The sequence below is a fragment of the Ictidomys tridecemlineatus genome, chromosome X (assembly GCF_052094955.1).
Source record: "Ictidomys tridecemlineatus isolate mIctTri1 chromosome X, mIctTri1.hap1, whole genome shotgun sequence".
Lineage (NCBI taxonomy): Eukaryota > Metazoa > Chordata > Mammalia > Rodentia > Sciuridae > Ictidomys > Ictidomys tridecemlineatus.
Genome location: NC_135493.1, coordinates 74,606,738 through 74,626,627, shown reverse-complemented (window position 1 = coordinate 74,626,627; position 19,890 = coordinate 74,606,738). Strand labels below are relative to the sequence as shown.

At 38.1% G+C, this 19,890-nt stretch overlaps 1 non-coding gene across 1 annotated transcript; it reads left to right on the top strand.

Annotated features, from left to right (window-relative positions):
• Window positions 1–1,766: 1,766 nt before the first annotated feature.
• LOC120891262 (U6 spliceosomal RNA) lies at window positions 1,767–1,873 on the top strand. Its single transcript, XR_005735632.1, has one exon. It is a non-coding gene; the product is annotated as a U6 spliceosomal RNA (small nuclear RNA).
• Window positions 1,874–19,890: the final 18,017 nt, after the last annotated feature.

Sequence of the window (19,890 nt, the reverse complement as noted above, 5' to 3'; positions counted from 1 at the left end):
AGCTACTTCTACTTCTGGGCAAGATTGAGTAATTTACCCTACCTACTAAAACAGCAAAGAAAAAGGATGAACTATATGAAACAATGGGCTTTGGATATTAGACATCTGGAAGCATATGATAATGATCACAAAAAGTTGAAAAACAAACAAGATGATTCTAATGATGATCCCAGCATACTCGCCTAGAGAGAATTGTTAGGCCACAGTGTAGAAAGGAGGAACTCAGGCAGAACTCAGCAATCTCTCTTAGTTGAGAAGATAAAGTTGGGAATCTAGGGAGAACAAGGTAACTAAAGTTCTGTACAGTACAGAGTACTGGAGAAAATCAAGTTGCACAGAGAGAAAGCTCTAGAAATTTACAAGGGATGTTCATCATGTTTTCCACTGATAATAGGTCAGTGCATGCACACAAAGAAACTGCCTAGAACTAGGGGTGTGGCTCAGAGTTTAGCATGGAGGAAGTGCTGGGTTTCATCCCCAGTACTGAAAAAAAAAAAAGATAAAAATAAAACTGTTTCAAAGTAACTTACCAACTTTCCAGGACAAAGTTTAATTTACAGTAAGTATTTTTGTTTTGTTTTGTTTTTGCAATACAGGTGATCAAATCCTGGGACTCATACATGCTAGGAAGTGCTCTATCACTAAGCTACATCCCTACATACATGCTAGGAAGTGCTCTATCACTAACCTACAGCCCTACTAAGTTGCCAAGGTTGGCCTTGAATTTGTGATCCTCTTGCCTCAGCCCTCTGAGTAGCTGGGATTACAGGTGTGTCCACTAAACCCAGCTGCATATTTACAGTAGTAAAAACATTTACCACTCAATAATGTAAAATTAACAATCTCTGGCATTCAAAAAAATAACAAGCATATAAAGAAGCAGGAAAATATGATCTACAACGAGGAGAAAAATCAATCAATAGAAAATACAGGTGGTATAGTTAAAACACAGGAATAGTGAAACAGTTATTATATAACTATATTCTATATGTTCAAGTAAGTAGAGGAAATGTGAACATATTAAGTACAGACATATTTTCTTTTTTTAAAAAAAACAAAGTTCTAGAGAAAAAAAGGCAATGCCTATATTTATAAAAATACAGTAAATTGAACTGGGTGTGGTGGCATATGCCTGTAATCACAATGATTTGGGAGGTTGAGGCAGGAGGATTGCTAGTTTGAGACAAGCCTCAGCCTAAGCAACTTAATGAGACCCTGTCTCAAAATTTTAAAAAAAGGGCTGGGATTGTAGCACTCCTAGCTTCAATTTCCAGAACCAAACAAAGAAAGAAGAAAAAGAAAACTCAGAACTCAGTCCCTCCACTCCCTCTCTCTCTCTCTCTCTCTCTCTCTCTCTCTCTCTCTCTCTCTTTCTCTAAATTGGATTAACAGCAGATTAGATACTACAGAAAAAATGATTAATAAGCTTGAAAGTATACTCAACCGAAAAAAAGAACAGATCATCAATGAGCTGTAGGGAAACCCTAAGCTCTATACATGTAATTGGAGTCCCTGAAGAAGGGGAATGAATAGAAAAAATAATGGCCAAACTTTTCCCAAATCTAATGAATACGATAAACAGAGATCCAAGAATCATAATAAATACCAAGCATAAGAAACATAAAAAGAACTATACCATGAAGAGCAAGCTAGCCAGGGGTGATAGTTCAGGCCTGTAATTTCAGCTACTCAAGAGGTTGAGGCAGGAGGATTGCAAGTTCAAGGCCAGCCTGGGCAACATAGCATGACCCCATCTCAAAATCAGAGTGCTTGCTTCAGCAGCACATATACTAAAACTGGAACAATACAGAGAAAATTAGCATGGCCCCTGTGCAAGGATGACATACAAGTTCATGAAGCATTCCATAGTTTTTAAAAGGCCTGGGAATGTGGCTCAGTGGTTAAGCGCCCCTGGGTTCAATCCCTGGTACCAAATAAATAAACAAACAAACATATAAAGCCAGAAAAGGGATGGTGTGTAGCTTGGTGGTAGAGTGCATACCTGGGTTCAATCTTCAGTATCAAAAAATGTGTTAAGGGGCTGAGGTTGTAGCTCAGTGGCTGAGCACTTGCCTAGCATGAGTGAGGTGCTGGATTTGATCCTCAGCACCACATAAAGATAAATAAAATAGGGCTGGGGATGTGGCTCAAGTGGTAGCGCGCTCGCCTGGCATGCGTGCGGCCCGAGGTTCGATCCTCAGCACCACATACCAACAAAGATGTTGTGTCCGCCAAGAACTAAAAAATAAATATTAAAAATTCTCTCTCTCTCTCCTCTCTCACTCTCTCTTAAAAAAAAAGATAAATAAAATAAAGGTATCATGTTCATCTACAACTGAAAGTTTTTAAAAAATGTGTTAATAGGGCTGGGGATGTGGCTCAAGTGGTAGCGCGCTCGCCTGGCATGCGTGCGGCCCGGGTTCGATCCTCAGCACCACATACCAACAAAGATGTTGTGTCCGCCGAGAACTAAAAAATAAATATTAAAAATTCTCTCTCTCCTCTCTCTCTCTCTCTCTCTCTCTCTTTCCCCCTCTTAAAAAAATGTGTTAATAAATGAATTCATCAAAGTTGTAGGGTACAAAATCAATATATAATAACTTTTGTTTTCCCATGTACCAGCATTGAAAATTCAAAAAGTAAATTGGGCTGGGGATATGGCTCAAGCGGTAGTGCGCTCGCCTGGCGTGCATGCGGCCTGGGTTCGATCCTCAGCACCACATCCAAAGATGTTGTGTCCGCCGAGAACTAAATAAATAAATAAATATTAAAAAATTCTCTCTCTCTCACTCACTCTCTCTTTAAAAAAAAAGTAAATTAAGAAAACGTTGAAAAAAACAAAATACTGTGGAACAAATTTAACTAAGTAGATGTAAGACTTATATATGAAAACTATAAAACATTGCTGAAAAAAATTACAAAAGAAGTAAATAAACGGAAAGATAACATTCATGGATTGGAAGAATTAATATTGTTAAGATGACAATACTCAAGCTGAGCATGGTGGTGCATGTCTGTAATCCCAGCTACTTGGAAATCTAAACCAGGAGGACTGCAAGTTCAAGGCCAGCCTGAGCAACTCAGTGAAAGAGAGTCTCTTTTAAAAAGGGTTGGAAATATAACTCAGTGGTAGACCATGTGCCTCACATGTGTAAGGCCCTGGATTCAATCCATAGCAAATTAAAAAATTATAATACTCCCTGTGTTAGACAGCATTCCATCACTAAATAAAATATCTTGCAATAATCCACTTAAAGAACAGATTTGTTTTGGCTCACAGTTTTGGAGTTTCCAGCCCAGGATCAATTGGCCCTGTTGCTTTTGCCCTGTGGGAAAGCAGCATATCATGGTGGGAGTGTTTTTTTTTTTTTTTCATCTTTTTTTTTTTAAATTGTTCTAATTGGTTATGCATAATAGGAGAATGCATTTTGACACACTGTAAACAAATGAAACACAACTTCTCATTCCGCTGGCTGTACATGGTGCAGAGTCACACTAGTTGTGTAAGCATACATGTATATAGTGTAATAATGTTTGTCTCATTCTACCATTCTTCCCATCCTCAAATCCCTCTCCTCCCTTCACTCCCTTCAACCCAATCCAAAGTTCCTCCATTCTTCCCTAGCCATATGGATCAGCATCTGCTTATCAGAGAAAACATTCGGCCTTTGGTTTATGGGTTTGGCTTATTTCACATAGCATGATATTCTCCATCTCCATCCATTTACCTGAAAATGCAATAATTTCATTCTTCTTTAAGGCTGAGTAATATCCCATTGTGTTATGTGTATATATAGAACATTTTCATTATCTATTCATCTGTTGAAGGGCATCTAGGTTGGTTCCATAGTTTATCTATTGTGAATTGAGTTTCTATAAACAATGATGTGGCTGCATTACTATAGTATGCTGATTTTAAGTCCTTTGGATATATACCGAGAGTAGGATATCTGGGTCAAATGGCTCCATTCCAAGTTTACTGAGCAATCTTCATACTGCTTTCCCGAGTGGTTGCACCAATTTGCAGTCATGGTAGGAGTGTTTGGTGGAGCAACACCACTCACCTCATGGCCAAGAAGCAAAACAGAGGAACAAAAGGGGGTCAGAGTCCCAATGGCACACTCCTAAATACCTAAGGAATTGCTAACAAGGCTCCATTTCCCTAAGGTTCCACCTCCTCCCAAAAGTGCAACCCTAGGGCTGGGGATGTGGCTCAAGCGGTAGCATGCTCGCCTGGCATCCCCGGAGCACTGGGTTTGATACTCAGCACCACATAAAAATAAAATAAAGATGTTGTGTCCACTGAAAAACTAGAAAATAAATATTTAAAAAATTTTCTCTCTCTCTCTCTCTCAAAAGTGCAACCCTGGGGAAAAAGTCTTTAGCACATGGACCTTTGGGTCAAGATTCAAACTATAGTGCTCTCCAAAGCGATATATAGATTTAATGCAATCTCTATGTAAATAGCCCCCCAAAGAACCCATAACTGTCTCTACAAGGAACAGCACTGAGCCTGAGCATTTAGGATTTTTAAAGGCAAAAATCGCAAAAACCACATCCAGGTTGACGTAGCTACAAGCAAGCAGGTACAGAAGCTGAATTGGGCAGTTAGCGAGACAATGCAATGGGTACAATGGGTACATTAGTATATCCTACGGGCCTTTCCAGGTTGGCATAGCAGCAAGCAAGCAGAAGAGAAGCGGGTCGAAATGACCCTAGTTAAGTATAAGTTAGAGAATGGTTACTAACATCTAGATAATCAATCTCTGACAAGGTACATTGCCCGAGAGAAATGGAAACCAAAGAGAACAATTTTACATTGTATAAGAATTGCTATTTTGTGTTGCCAAGTATGCTATGCTAGGTAACTATTAATGGGTACAGAGGCGGGTCTTTTCCATGGGAGAAGCATTTCTTACATAATATGGAGTCTCGAGGTAAAATGGAGTCTGTTTGGTCATTGCCCATATAGCCTGGCCCATAACAATTTTTTTTTCAGAAATAGAAAAGCCCATCCTAAAATTCACATGGAATTTCATGGAATATTGAGGAGTCAAACAATCTCGAAAAAGAAGAAAGAAAAACCAGGTATGGTGGCACATGCCTGTATTTCCAGCTACTCAGTAGTCTGAGGTACGAAGATCCCTTGAGCCTGCAAGTTTGAGACTAGCAGCCTGGGCAACATAGCAATTGATACCCATCTTAAAATAACAACCAAACGGGGGGGGGGGCGCAGAAGGAAAATGGAGGACTTCCACTTCCTGATTTCAAACCTTACCAAAGAACTATAGTAATCAAAACAGTGTGGTACTGGGATAATGATAGATATACAGAATGTGTTAGTGAGCTTTTTGTCACTGTGACAAAATACCTGAGAAAGCAACTTAAAGCTGGACAAAGGCTGGGGTGGCTCGGTGGTATAGTACTTGCTACCATGTGTGAGGTACTGGGTCTGATCCTCAGCACCACATAAAAATAAATAAATAAACGTCTATCAACAACTAAAAATATATTTTTTAAAAAGCCAGACAAATTTATTTTGGCTCACAGTATCAGAGGTTTCAGTCCATGGTTGGCTGGCCCCAAGGTTTCTATATCATGGTAGAAGGACATGGTGGAGGAAAGCTCTTCACTTCATAGCAGTCAGGAAGAGAGATAGATAAATTGGGGCAGGGGGGTGGGGAGTGAGCATAGAGACAAGAAGTATCCTTCATTGACTTACATCCTTCAACTAGGGCTCACCTCCTAAAGTTTCCACCACCTCCCAATAATGCCATCAGTTATGAACCCATCAATGCATTAATCCATTGATGAGGTCAGATCCCTTATGATATAATCACTTCTCAAAAGCCTCCCAACCCCACCCTACTAAACATTGTTTCATTGACAACCAAGCCTTTAACACATGTGCTTTTGGATGACATTCATATCTAAACCATAATAGATTAATGGAATAAAATAGGAATCCCAGAAATAAATCCTCACATATACAGTCAACTGATTTTTTAAAAGAATGCCTAGACATTTGAGTGGGAAAGGACAGTCTCTTCAACAAATGGTGCTATGCAAAAGAATAAAATTAGGCCCTTGACTCATAACATGTACAAAAATTAACCCAAAGTGGATTAAAGACCTAAATGATAGAATTAAAAATATAAAACTCTTAGAAGAAAGAATAGGGGAAAATCTTCATGACATTAGATTTACCAATAATTTCTTGATTATGACAGCAAAAGCAAAGTCAATGAAAGAAAAACAAGTTAGAATTCATCAAAACTCACAATATTTATGCATTAAAGATCATTATCGGGCTGGGGATGTGGCTCAAGCAGTAGCTTGCTCGCCTGGCATGCGTGCGGCCCGGGTTCCATCCTCAGCACCACATACCAATAAAGATGTTGAGTCCGCTGAGAACTAAAAAATAAATATTAAAAATTCTCTCTCTCTCTCTCTCTCCTCTCTCACTCTCTCTTAAAAAAAAATTCTGTATCTTAAAAAAAAAAAGATCATTATCAACAGAGTAAAAAGACAAGCCATTGAATGGAAAAAAACTGGAGATCATATACCTAATAAGGGACTAATATCCAGACTCTCTAAAGAACCCAACAATTGAACAACAAAAACAACCTAATTAAAAATGGGTAAAAGAGAGGCTGGGGTTGTGACTCAGAGGTAGAGTGCTCGTCTAGCATGCATGAGGCACCGGGTTCGATCCTCAGCACCACATTAAAATAAAGATATTGTTACCACCTATAACTGAAAAAATAAATATTTTTTTAAAAATGGGTAAAAGAGGGGCTGGGGTTGTGGCTTAGCGGTACAGCACTCGCCTAGCATGTGCGGGGGCCCTGGGTTCGATCCTTAGTGTCGCGACCCCTTGCCCGCAAGGAAGACGAAACTCGGGAATCTTCTTTCAGCAGTTTATTCAGGCCCTTGATATTTCTTCTACTAATCCCTCGGATGCCCCTCCCAGCCTTAATATAGCATCTCAAGCTCCAATGCGAAGCTGCCACGTGGAACTTTCTCATAGGGTGCTGAAAAACCATGTGCCAACTCTCCCAAATAAGGAGTTGTTTGTTACATACCACAGCGGAGCCATCGCCATCTTGTAATGGCGACCATAGTCTGCATTAGCGGCAGAGGCGGCTCACCACACTTAGTACCACATAAAAATAAAAAAAAAATAAATAAAGATATTGTGTCCAACTACAACTAAAAAATAAATATTTTTTAAAAACGGGTAAAAGAGCTGGGTGTGGTAGTGCACACTTGTAATCCCAGCCACTCTGGAGGCTCTGGCAGGAGGATCGAAGGTTCAAAGACAGCCTCAGTAATTTAACAAGGTCCGAAGCAACTTAGTGAGACCCTGTCTCAAAATAAAAAATTTAAAGAGCTGAGGATGTGGCTCAGTGGTTAAGCATCTCTGGGTTTAATCCCCAGTTTCCACAAAAAAAAAAAAAGGGTAAAAGACTCAGACATTTTTCCACAGAAGACATACAGATGGCTAGCCAATAAGCATATAAATGATGCTCAACATCATTAGTCATGAGAAAAATATAGATCTAAATCACATTGATATATCATTGTACATCCATTAGGAAGGTTATTACTATCTATATTTTTTGTTGTTCTTATTGTTTTGTTTTGTTTTTTGGTACTGGGGATTAAACCCAGGATCACTTGACCACTGAGATCCCTCTCTAGTCCTTTTTATCTTCTGTATTTTGAGACAGCATCCTACTGAGTTGCTGAGGTTCTCACTAAACTGCTGAGGCTGGCCTCAAATTTGCAATCATCCTGCTTTAGCCTCTCCAGTCATTGGGATTACAGGCATGTGCCCCCACACCCGCTGTATGCTATGTTTTTTACAAATATGGAAAATAACAAGTGTTAATGAGACTGTGGAGAAATACAAACATTTGTGCATTGTTGTTAGGAATATAAAAAGCACAGCTGCTGTGGAAAACATTTTGGCAATTCCTCAAAAAGTAAAACCTAGGGCTGGGATGTGGCTCAGTGGTAAAGTAATTGCCTAGCATGCATAAGGTCCCATTACAAAAAAAAAAAAAAAAGTTAAACCTAGAATTACCACATGATCCAGAAATTCCCTTCCTACACAAATACTGAAATGAATTGAAGAAAGGGACTAAAACAGATTCTTGTACATGAAAATCATTGCTGTTGAACCTAGATGCAAAAATCCTCAATAAAATTCTGGCAAATCGAATACAAAAACACATCAAAAAAATTATGCACCATGATCAAGTAGGATTCATCCCTGGGATGCAAGGCTGGTTCAATATAAGGAAATCAATAAATGTTATTCACCACATCAATAGACTTAAAGATAAGAACCATATGATCATCTCAATAGACGCAGAGAAAGCATTCGACAAAGTACAGCATCCCTTTATGTTCAAAACATTAGAAAAACTAGGGATAACAGGAACTTACCTTGACATTGTAAAAGCTATCTATGCTAAGCCTCAGGCTAGCATCATTCTGAATGGAGAAAAGTTGAAGGCATTCCCTCTAAAATCTGGAATAAGACAGGGATGCTCTCTCTCACCACTTCTATTCAATATAGTTCTCGAAACACTGGCCAGAGCAATTAGACAGATGAAAGAAATTAAAGGCATAAAAATAGGAAAACAAGAACTCAAATTATCACTATTTGCAGGTGACATGATTCTATACCTAGCAGACCCAAAAGGGTCTACAAAGAAACTATTAGAGCTAATAAATGAATTCAGCAAAGTGGCAGGATATAAAATCAACACAAATAAATCAAAGACATTTCTGTATATCAGCTACAAAACTTCTGAAATGGAAATGAGGAAAAACACTCCATTCACAATATCCTCAAAAAAAAAAAAATACTTGGGAATCAACCTAACAAAAGAGGTGAAAGATTTATACAATGAAAACTACAGAACCCTAAAGAGAGAAGTAGAAGAAGATCTTAGAAGATGGAAAAATATACCCTGTTCATGGATAGGCAGAACTAACAACATCAAAATGGCGATATTACCAAAAATTCTCTATAGGTTTAATGCAATGCCAATCAAAATCCCAACAGAATTTCTTGTAGAAATAGATAAAGCAATCATGAAATTCATATGGAAAAATAAAAGACCCAGAATAGCAAAAACAACTCTAAGCAGGAAGTATGAATCAGGCGGTATAGCGATACCAGATTTCAAACTATATTACAGAGCAATAGTGACAAAAACAGAATGGTACTGGTACCAAAACAGGCGGGTGGACCAACGGTATAGAATAGAGGACACAGAGACTAATCCACAAAGTTACAACTATCTTATATTTGATAAAGGGGCTAAAAGCATGCAATGGAGGAAGGATAGCATCTTCAACAAATGATGTTGGGAAAACTGGAAATCCATATGCAACAAAATGAAACTGAATCCCTTTCTCTCGCCATGCACAAAGGTTAACTCAAAATGGATCAAGGAGCTTGATATCAAATCAGAGACTCTGCGTCTGATAGAAGTAAAAGTTGGCTCAAATCTACATATTGTGGGGTCGGGCTCCAAATTCCTTAATAGGACACCCATAGCACAAGAGTTAATAACAAGAATCAACAAATGGGACTTATTTAAACTAAAAAGTTTTTTTCTCAGCAAGAGAAACAATAAGAGAGGAAAATAGGGAGCCTACATCATGGGAACAAATTTTTACTCCTCACACTTCAAATAGAGCCCTAATATCCAGAGTATACAAAGAACTCAAAAAATTAGACAATAAGATAACAAATAACCCAATCAACAAATGGGCCAAGGACCTGAACAGACAGTTCTCAGAGGAGGATATACAATCAATCAACAGGTACATGAAAAAATGCTCACCATCTCTAGCAGTCAGAGAAATGCAAATCAAAACCACCCTAAGATACAATCTCACTCCAGTAAGATTGGCAGCCATTATGAAGTCAAACAACAACAAGTGCTGGCGAGGATGTGGAGAAAAGGGTACACTTGTACATTGCTGGTGGGACTGCAAATTGGTAAGGCCAATTTGGAAAGCAGTATGGAGATTCCTGGGAAAGCTGGGAATGGAACCACCATTTGACCCAGCTATTGCCCTTCTTGGACTATTCCCTGAAGACCTTAAAAGAGCATACTACAGGGATACTGCCACATCGATGTTCATAGCAGCACAATTCACAAGAGCTAGACTGTGGAAACAACCCAGATGCCCTTCAATAGATGAATGGATAAAAAAATGTGGCATTTATATACCATGGAGTATTACACAGCACTGAAAAATGACAAAATCATGGAATTTGCAGGGAAATGGATGGCACTAGAGCAGATTATGCTTAGTGAAGCTAGCCAATCTCTAAAAAACAAATACCAAATGTCTTCTTTGATATAATGAGAGCAACTATGAACAGAGCAGGGAGGAAGAGCAGGAAGAAAAGATTAACATTAAACAGAGACATGAGATGGGAGGGAAAGGGAGAGAAAAGGGAAATTGCATGGAAATGAAGGGAGACCCTCATTGCTATACAAAATTACATATAAGAGGTTGTGAGGGGAATGGGAAAATAAACAAGGAGAGAAATGAATTACAGTAGATGGGGTAGAGAGAGAAGATGTGAGGGAAGCGGAGGGGGGATAGTAGGGGATAGGAAAGGTAGCAGAATACAACAGTTACTAATAGGGCATTATGTAAAATTGTGGATGTGTAACCGACGTGATTCTGCAATCTGCATTTGGGGTAAAAATTGGGAGTTTATAACCCACTTCAATCTAATGTATGAAATATGATATGTCAAGAGCTTTGTAATGTTGCGAACAACCAATTAAAAAAAGAAAAAGAAAAAAAAACAAAATAACTTTCATTACATTGAAAAAAAAAAAAGAAAATCATTGCTGTATTATTCACATAGCCAAAAGGTAGAAAGGAGTGTCCATCAAAAGATGAGTGGATGAGGGGCTGGGGATGTGGCTCAAGCAGTAGCGCGCTCGCCTGGCATGCGTGCGGCCCGGGTTCGATCCTCAGCACCACATACCAACAAAGATGTTGTGTCCGCCGAGAACTAAAAAATAAATATTAAAAATTCTCTCTCACTCTCTCTCCTCTCACTCTCTCTTACAAAAAAAAAGAAAGATGAGTGGATGAACAGTATATGGTATATACTTACAATGGAATATTTTCATCCATAAAAAGGAATATCATTTTATGTGTGCTACACGATGAATGAACTTTGAAAATATCATGTTAAGTAAAATAAGCCAAACACTAAAGGACAAATATTGTGATTCCATTTATATGAGAGAACTACAATAGGCAAATTCATAGAGATAAAAAAATTTATTAGCCAGGGACTGAGGAATGTGGCTCAGTGGTAGAGTGCTTGCCTAGCATGCATGAAGCCCAGGGTTCAATCCCCAGCACCACCCCCCCACAAATATAAATATAAATATATATATATATATATATATATATACACACACACACACACACACATACGCACACATATTACAACATATATATATGTATATAACAACATATATTATAACATCAGTGGTAATCTTATACACACACACACACACACACATATATATGCAATCCCCAGGTGCTGGGAGTAAAAGGGGAATGGAGGTTATTGCTTAGAAGGTACAAAGTTTCTGTTTGGAGTGATAAAGAGTATTAGCATAAGCTAGGCATAGTAGTGCACACCCAACTACTCAGAGGCAAAGATAGAAAGATTGTAATTTTGAGGTCAACCTGGGAAATTTAGTGGGGCTTCGTCTCAAAATCAAAAGTAGAAAGGGCTAGGGATATAGTTCAGTGGTAGAGCACCCCTGGGTTCAATTCCCAGTAGAGAAAGAGAGAAAGAGAGAGACAAATATTTAAAGTGGAAAATTTTGTTATATATATTACCACAATTGAATCTCTCCTTCCTTTTATTATTTATTTATTTATTTATTTGGTGCTAGGGGTAAAACCCAGGGCCTGAAGTATACTAGACAAGTGCTCTACCACTGAGCAATATACCCGGCCTTATTTTTCACAATTGAAACACACAAACAGAGTAGGGCTAGGGCTGTGTCTCAGTGGTAGAGCACTCGCCTAGAATGTGTGAGACATTGGGTTCGATCCTCGGCACCACATAAAAAAATAAATAAATAAACAAAATAAAAGTATTGTGTCCATCTACAACTAAAAAAAAGAAAGAAAGAAATTCAGAAACAGGGTACAGTGGCATGTGCCTGTATCTGGGAGGATGAGGTTGAGATCAGCCTGGGCAACATAGTAACACACATACACCCCCACACCCCCACACACACATCAGTGGTAATCTTACAAGCAGTCAAAGAAAAAAGACATGTCAAGTATAGAAGAAAAAAAGGTAAAAGGGAGAGCAGATTTCTCATCAGAAATAATGCAAATCCAGGGCTGGGGATGTGGCTCAAGCGGTAGCGCGCTCGCCTGGCATGCGTGCGGCCCGGGTTCGATCCTCAGCACCACATACCAACAAAGATGTTGTGTCCGCCCAGAACTAAAAAATAAACATTAAAAATTCTCTCCCTCTCTCCTCTCTCTCTCCTCTCTCACTCTCTCTTTAAGAAAAAAAAAAAGAAATAATGCAAATCCAAAGACAGTGGAGCAACAACTTTAAGTAAGAAAAAACCCTGCCAATCTAGAACTGCTCAGTATGTTGACTGTGGTGGTCACACTACTCCACATGTGATAAATTTGCATAGAACTTAAAACATACACATACAAGTGCACATAAACTGGTGAAATCTGAATAAAGTTTGTGGATTATATCCTTGTCAATTTCCTGGTTGCATATTACAGTATAGTTATGCAAAATGGGGGAAACTAGGTGAAAAAAATATTAAGATCACTATACAATTTTTTTTTCAGTACTGGGGATAGAACCCAGGGGTACTCTACCACTGAACTACATCTCCATCTCTTTTTCTTTTTTTATTTTGAGACAATGGCTCACGTAGTTGCCCAGGCTGGCTTCAAACTTGTGATTCTCCTGCCTCAGGCTCTCAAGTTGCTGGGATTATGGGTGTGTACCACTGTAATCAGCTTTCTAAATATTTTTTAACTAATTAAGAAATAAATGATTTACAGCTCTTAGAACAGTGGGTAACTACATAATTGAATAGATACAGCTTTGTATCCCAGGGCTCAGCACAGTACCAGGTACCTAGTTGGTATTCAATAAACATTTGTTGAATGAATGAATGAAGCCTGTAAACATAGTCATATATTGCAAGTTTTAAAAAATCTTACGGGTGATTCCATTTCTCCCTCCGGCTATTACTATCATTCTCCTTCCCTTGATAGCCTAGCTTCTTTTTTTTTTTTAATTTATTTTTAATTTTTTTAGCCTAGCTTATTTCTCACCTTCTAATCACTACATTTTCAGCTTAGAAACTTTGATAAAATATATCCTAAATACATGGGCTGGGGATGTGGCTCAAGCGGTAGCACGCTCGCCTGGCATGCGTGCGACCCGGGTTCGATCCTCAGCACCACATACAAACAAATATGTTGTGTCCACCGAAAACTAAAAAATGAATATTAAAATTTCTCTCTCTCTCTCTTTAAAAAAATATACACATATCCTAAATACAAAAGAATACACACAGACACACATACAAGAGTATGGAGACATGCTCTCGGTCAGCCACACAATCAGAAGGGTAGTAAACTGTGTTGCTAAACTATGATGTTCTGTAGATTAGTCATATTAAATACGATTTTTTTTTAGATGGAATCTCACTATGTTGCTCAAGCTGGCCTCTAACTCCTGGGCTCAAGTTATCCTCCTGCCTCAGCCTCTTCAACTAGCTGGGACTACAGGTGCACACTATTTTTGACTTATAATACTTTCAACTTAAGTTGGGGGTATCAGAACATAACCCATTTTAATTCAAGGGGCTTCTGTATATAAGTATTTTATCATATATAATTTTTAAAATGATAAAAGGAACACCCATGTAATCACCAATTAGTTTAAGGACGAGAATATGGGCTGATGATGTAGTAGAGTTCTTGTCGAGCATGCATGAAGCCCTGATTTTGATCCCTAGCACCTCAAAAAATGAAGACAAAACCCCAAAACATTACCATAGCCTCTGAAGTCTCCATCTTTTATTTTGGTACTGGGGTTTGAACCCAGGGGCACTATACCACTGAGCTACTTTTTATTTTGAGACAGGGACCTTTTTATTTTGTGATAGGGTCTCATTAAGTTGCTGAGGATCTCACTAAATTGCTGAGGCTGGCTTGGAGCTTGTGATTCTCCTACCTCAGCTTCCAGAATGGTTGTGATTGCAGGCATGTGCAACAGCACCTGGCAAAAGTCCTCTGTAAACCCTTCTAGATTGCACTGCTTTCCTTCCCCACATGATGAAAGTACTATGAGGAATTATGCTTTTCATTATAACTTTCTCACCTGTGTTTTGAACTTTATATACACAGAATCATACTGTACGAATTTTCTGAACTTGCTTTCCCTCTAAATCATGTTTATGGTATTCATTCCATGTTGATACTCATCGTGGTAGGTATTCATTTCCACCAATGTAGTTTTCCATTTTATGATTATGTCACCATTTGTTAAACCATTCTCCATTGAAGGACATCTAAGATGTTTCCAGATTCCTGCTATTAAGATCAGTGCTGCTATTAACACTCATAAATTATTGCAATACAAGTCTTCTGGCACTTTTGTGCAAGATTTTTTCTATTTTGTATTCTAAGGTTAGAATTACTGAGTCATAGGGTAAAACCATGTTCAGATTTATTAAATGTCAAATTTACCCAAAGTGATTGTGCCAATTTATACATCTGCTAGCAGGATTTCCATAGCTTAATATCTCTGACAAGGCTCACATTATCAGACTTTTAAATATTTTTTCTGATGGGTATAAAATAAATCTCAAAGTGAACACTATTTTCATTTCCTTGATTACTGATGAGGTAGCTCACCTTTTCATATGTTTATTGGCCAGTCCTGGTTCCTCTTCTGTGAAATACTAGTATTTCATATACATACACATACATAATGATATATAGCTATATATTCGTGATAGTTTCCTTGATCAGTTCATATAAATTGCAAATATCTTCTGATAGTCCATGTGGCTTTTTAAACTAACACCTTTTTTGTTTTGTCTTTTTTTAATATTTATTTTTTAGATGTAGATGGACACAACACACTGCCTTTATTTTTATATGATGCTGAGGATTGAACCCGGGTCCTGCTCGTGCTAGGCGAGTGCTCTACTGCTGAGCCACAATCCCAGCCCCCTGTTTTGTCTTGTTTTTAATATTTAATTTTTAGTTGTAGGTGGACACACAATCTTTATTTCATGTTTATGTTGTGCTGAGGATCGAACCCAGTGGTCCTCATGTGCACTAGGTAAGTACACTACCGCTGAGCCATAGCCCCAGCCCCCAAAATAACCTTTTGATTAACAAAATTTTATTTTTAAAATATGGTCAAATGTATCCAACTTTTATTGTATGGTTTGTGCTTTATATTTTTGTCTAAAATTCTTCCCTATGCCAAGATTATATAAATACTCTCATATTTTCTACTAAAAGTTTTAAATATATGCTTTGCATATAAAATTAGTTTTGTGTAAGGTATGAGATAGATTCCCTTTCTTTTTTTCCTACATGGATAACTAATTTTCCCAGTATTGCTTACTAAACGGTCCATCCTTTGCCCACTGATCCATAATTCCACTTCAATATTTTGCCAAGTGTCCAAATATGTTCAGGTTTGCTTCTAGGCTATTATATTCTACTGTTCCATTCTTCTGTTCCTGTGCCAATTCCAAATTCTCTTAATTATTGCTTTATAATAAATCTTTTAAAAAATTTTTTTTAATTGTAGATGAACACAATACCTTTATTTTATTTATTTATTTTTATATGGTGCTGAGGATTTAACCCAGAGCCTCACAAGGGATAGGCAAGCACACTACCACCAAGCCACAACCCCAGTCCTTTATAATAAACCTTGTTATCTGAAAGAGGAAGTTCCAGTTCTCTCACTTCATTTGCCTCTTTGGTTAATTTTAATCAGTTCCTCTTCCACATATGGTTTAGAATTATTTTTGTCAAATTGTATGAAAAATCCATTTGGAATTTTCATGGAAATACATTGGAATCCATAGATCAATATAGGACATCATGACAATATTGAGTCTTGTCCTTCATCAGTCTAGAATGCCTTTCTATTTATTGAGATCTTCAATATTTTTCAGCAGAATGTCATTATTTTCTTCATAAAGGTCTTGAAAAAATCTTTTATTTATTTAGATTTATTCCTTGGTATTATATTATTTTTGTTATTTAAAAAATTATATAGTGTGTGTGTCTGTGTGCAGTGCTGGGGTTCAAACCTAGGCCTCTTGCATGCTAGGCAAGTACTCTACTGCTGAGCAACATTCCCAGCCCACTATTTTATAAGTTACATTTTTCTATTTGTCCAATTGTTCAAGTCAGTCAAATGTATTTCTACTCCTACTACTCCACTGACCTCCAAATTGCAAATTCAATGGATACATTTCAGTTCTTAGCTTACTTGACCTCTCTGTTGAATTTTAAATACTAATCATTCCTCATTCCTCACATTCTTTTCTCCCTCTAGCTTCTCAATTACACACTTTCTGTGCTAGTTTTCAATTACTTTGTTGGTTCACCTATCTTTGCCCTGACATTAAATATTGGGTCTTTTCCTGAGTTTTCTGTCCTTGACCATGATCTCATCTCTATATCTGTGACTGTTGCCCACTTGCTAATGACACAACCAACCACCCAACGTCTCTCCTGAGCTCTGCTATTTCTAACTGCTTATTGAACATCTCCTCTTGGATATCTCAGACATATCATTACATTACCTTCCTTAACCCAAAACCTACACCTTCTCTTAAGTTCTTTCACTATTATTCCCATGCCCTACCTATTTTTCCAAGACAAAACTAGGAAGAATTCCACTCTTTCTTTTGCTCATTACACTCCCAGAAATTCCAGCAACATTTTAGTTCTCAAATACAACAACCTCTTTTTTGCTTCTGAACCTTTCGAATTCTTGCTCTTCTTTCTGCTAGAACTAGCTTCTCCTGGCTCATTGCAAGTCTGGCTCTTTCTTATCTTCAAATCTTGGCTAAAATGTCACCTCCCCAGTAGAGACTTTCCCTGTCTACTTTCTCTGTCTACTCTAGGTTCCTTGTATCCCAAACCCAGTCACTATTACTAATATCTCACCCTTCTTTTATTTCTTTTTTTAAATATTTTTTAGTTGCTGATAGATCTTTATTTATTTATTTTTTAATACATGATACTGGGAATCAAACCCAGTGCTTTACCATACCAGGCACGTGTGCTACCACTGAGCCCCAGCCCCAGTCCCCCCTTCTTTTATTTCTAATGTAAGGGACCGAGGAAAAGTCGGAGGAAGAGACTACCAAGAGACTGACTCATGCAATTGCAGAAGGGGATTTATTGAGGATCCAATTCAGCATGCTGAGGCTCCAGGCTCACTCAAGAAGGGAGAGCAGCCCAGAGCCCCGGGAAGGGGTCGAGCAGTGCTTAAGTACACTTTTGGGGGAGGGTGGGTGGGTGGGGCTTTGCATACATCAGAACAAATCAGCATGAGGCGCGGGAAAATTGAACAACAAGTCTCATACATGATTAGCACATTCATTGGTCGGGTGGGGGTGATTGGTCACTCCTAAGTGGGGTACACATTCAAACTGATTGGTTCGGGCCCTGTATGCTTACGTGACAAACTGCACAGGGCCCTAGGCTAAATGGCCAGTAGGGCATTGTCTTAACTATCTCAGGAATTTCAGGTTCTGGGTGTAGCAGAGGAACTTAACAATACCTGGTCTTTTACATTTTAATTCAGGCTTTGCAGCTTAGAAACTTTACCCTTTCACTAACATAGTCTGTATTTACTTATTTTTTAATATTTATTTTTTAGGTATAATTGGACACAATGCCTTTGTTTTATTTACTTATTTTTATGTGGTGCTGAGGATCGAAGCTAGGGCCTTGCACATGCTAGTCGAGTGCTCTACTACTGAGCTACAATTCCAGCCCCTGTATTTACTTATAAACTGTTTTCCAATAGATTGTATGCTCCACAAGACTAAGGAATTATATCTATGTTTTTCCTTTTTTAAAAAATAATTTTTTTTTGAGAGAGAGTTTTTTTAATATTTATTTTTTAGTTTTCGGCGGGCACAACATCTTTGTATGTGGTGCTGAGGATCAAACTCGGGCCGCACGAATGCTAGGTGAGTGCACTACAGCTTGAGCCACATCCCCAGCCCCATATATCCATGTTTTTCATTGCTTTATCACCAGAGCCTAGAATAATGCCAGCCACACTACAAATATTTATTGACTGCTTATTCCTTGCCTCCCAATAACAATTAATCATCAAAAGTGGTTGAGTCTACCTCCTAAACATCTCCCAAATGTATCCCACATTCTCTAATACAATTATAATTATTTTAGCTGAAGTCCTCATCACCTTACCTGAACTAATGCAAGTCTTGCGATAGGTGCTCTTTCCTAAAGCCTGACCCCTTCTCTGTGCCACTACATTCAACACATTCCATAAAGCCAGAGTTACCCTCTCTAAAAGCAAACCAGATCTAATTACATCTTTCATTTGTTTTAAAATTCTTCACTGTCAAGAAAGATCAAGATAAAGTTCAAATTCCTTTTAGGTACTGTTTCATGTTCTGCTCTGCCTTCCCTACCTTTCCCTTATCTCATCTTCCCTCCCCAGTGCTCCAATTCCCCTGGATACCTGCATTCCTACAAACATTCCATGCTGGTTCATGGCCTTGACTTTTGGATAGTACTATCTGGAATATACTCATCCAACCCACTTGCCAAGCCCCACTATCCATCCAGGATTAGCTCAAAAGATTTTTTGTATTGTAAAGCTTTTCCTTACCCTCACCTGTCCTACCCACACCTTGCAAAGTCGATTACTTTGCAATTCTCCTGCTTCATTTCACATACTTCCATTGCATTGGCCAAACTGTACTCTCAGCTTTTTGCTTCTTGTGTCAGTCTGGCTGCCTGTGACACCTGGGGCAAAGGCTTGTCTCATTCTTATTTGTATCCTCAATTGTTATGTTTACTAAGTGCTGGAATGCTTATTAAACAAATGAAAATGAGCAAAAAAAGTCTTTAAGTACCATCTGAAGTTGTCAGATTTGTAGAGAAATTATTCACATATGACTGCTGACAAGATAAACAGATAACAAAATTTTTGGAAAATGATTTGACATTATTTATCAAAAGCCATAAATATTTTCATAACAGATCAAAGTGGTTGCTCCTGTGAAAAGTGAGTAGAGATGAAAATCAAAGGGGATGGGAGGCAATTGCTATTCATTATGAGCTGTTGAGATTTTTAAACGGTGTATTACATAGGTAACAATTTTAAATAATTATTTCTGACCCCTAGCCTAATAATTCTATACTCAAGAACTGATGTTAGAGAAACAATTGTTATTTCTTTCTTGCTGAGCACACTTAAATGGTAAAATTATGCAATTGTGGGAGCACACACTACCACTAAGCTACATCCTCTGCCCTAGAGAAACAATTTTTCTTTGTGTGTGTGTGTGTGTGTGTGTGTGTGTGTGTGTGTGTGGTGCTGGGGATTGAACCTAGAGCCTTGCACAGCTAGTTAAGTGCTGTACCACTGAGTTACATCCCCATCCCCCTATAGAGACAATTTGACAGAAGTAAAAGCTACATGCATGAAATGCTGATTACTATATTATCTAAAACTGAAAATCTTGGAAACATAAGGCACACTGTGGTTCTGGAAATGACCTTGAAACAGTAGTAATG